At 31.9% G+C, this 2114-nt stretch overlaps 1 pseudogene; it reads left to right on the forward strand.

The window, feature by feature from the left end:
- The first annotated feature begins 295 nt into the window (after nucleotides 1-295).
- On the forward strand, nucleotides 296-992 carry LOC145029330 (kunitz trypsin inhibitor 5 pseudogene; annotated as a pseudogene).
- Nucleotides 993-2114: the final 1122 nt, after the last annotated feature.

The following is a 2114-nucleotide window of genomic DNA, read 5'->3' on the forward strand; positions in this document are numbered from 1 at the left end:
CAAATCCGTCCATATTAAATCCGTTAATTATGAAATTATAACGCAACGAAGCACTCTATATTCATTTGAATCTTTTTAAATCATTCATTTTATCCAAAAAAAAAAAAAACATTATCTGTCTATAACAAACTATTCTACATTTAGCAATGGCTTGTGATATACGACATACATGGGTACGAACTCAAGAAATACCGACGCATAACATTAACATCATATCATTCATAATTATCTTTTCGTGCCATCTGAATATAAATACATCTCTCCCGTGTCATAGATATCACCACCAAAACCCATCAAAATCAATAAATAAAAAAATGAAGAAACCGTTGTTTATCTTCATTATCATGTACACACTGTCACTTCTCTCAGGCCAAGCCCTGCAGGTTCCCGTCCGCGACACTCACCGGAACTTCCTCTTAGCTGGCACCAGCTACTACATCTTGCCAGCTATCCGTGGCAGAGGAGGCGGTGTAACCCTAGCCACCGGAAGAGATCAGCCGTGCCCCAATGATGTAGCGCAAGAAAACAACGAAGTGAGCAAAGGGTTACCCTTGAATTTTGCACCTGCAAACACCAGCAAAGACGGCATCATCCGCCAATCCACTGATCTTAACGTTAAGTTCTCCGGTAAGGCGACTACTTGTATTGATACTGCAGTTTGGCGGGTCGAGGACGATCTTGATATTGGGTTACGGATCGTGTCAAGCCATGCGATCCTAGGACAGCCAGGCAGGGAAACTATAAGGAACTGGTTCAAGATCGAGAAGTATGAGAACGCTTACAAGCTGGTTTACTGCCCCACGGTGTGCAATGATTGCAGGCCATATTGTGCTGATATTGGCTCTACGATTGCTAAAAATGGACGTAGAATCCTTGTTTTAAATAACGTGCCTCTTAAGGTCATGTTCAAGAAGGCATAATCACTTTAATGCCCATGATCATGAATGGTTGTAGCTTTGAATGTTTGATACACTACTTGTGTTGTAAATTTGTAATGGCATGTAATATATAATAAAAGGGACGTTATGTCCTAAGCGTTATCATATAAATATACCATGGACAAGTTTTTTAAATCTCCCTTTCATGTCTTAATTGATATTTACTAGATGTGAGATCCGTATATTATACGGGTTGATTTAAAAAATAATTAAACTTAAAGTATAAAAATAAAATAATTTTTAATGTACAACTTTAAAATAAGAAATAAAGAAACGTATTTATTACAATTTAATATTATATATATGGTATTTATTACTTTACATATATAAATATATTACTTTAATTAAAAATTAAAACAAACCAAAAATTGACAAATAGATAATATTTATTTCAAAATTACCATAAAATGACAAGTGTCAAAACTAATGAGAGATTGACAAGTGGCAAAAAACCTTCATTTATTAAGGAGAATAGGGAAATTGAATAAACTAACTCTCGAATGTCATTTCGGATTTAATTTTTAAATTTTTGAGTTCTTTTTTTGGTTATTTTCCATGTTTTTCCAAATAAATCTCCTTATGTCCGAAATATCCATTTCGAAGTGTTTAATGTATTCGTTTTTCAACAGTGACAAATTTAAAATAGAAAACAACGTGGTATCCCAACCGAGTTCAACCAGTCTGTTTCAATAGAAAACCGGGTTTACCTTGGTTGGTTCAACTAAAAAAATGGTGAAACATGTATACAAATTGTGGTGAAAGAACTGAACCAAAATCCATTAATCCTTAATTTTTATTTTATTTTTACTAAAATCAACTTATACATTGAATAAGTTGGTCTAAACCATGTCTCAACAAGCTTAAAGCGGGAAAGTGTGCAAGAGAAAACATTTATTTACAATGAAAAACCTTTACACCGTTTTCTTATTTGAGTCACTGCGACTCCTTCATGCCATAAAATATAATTATCTTCTATTGTCTATAGTTTATATACTTAACCCACTTAAATTTAATGTTTTTTACAAACTAGTTATATATAAAAAATATATTTAGGATTCACCTTAAATATTTTGAAGGTCATATCTTAATATGTTTGACAAATATATATATATATATATATATATATATATATATATATATATATATATATATATATATATATATATATATATATTT

Source organism: Lactuca saligna, chromosome 2 (assembly GCF_052625555.1).
Source record: "Lactuca saligna cultivar CGN05327 chromosome 2, ASM5262555v1, whole genome shotgun sequence".
In the NCBI taxonomy this organism is placed as follows: domain Eukaryota; kingdom Viridiplantae; phylum Streptophyta; class Magnoliopsida; order Asterales; family Asteraceae; genus Lactuca; species Lactuca saligna.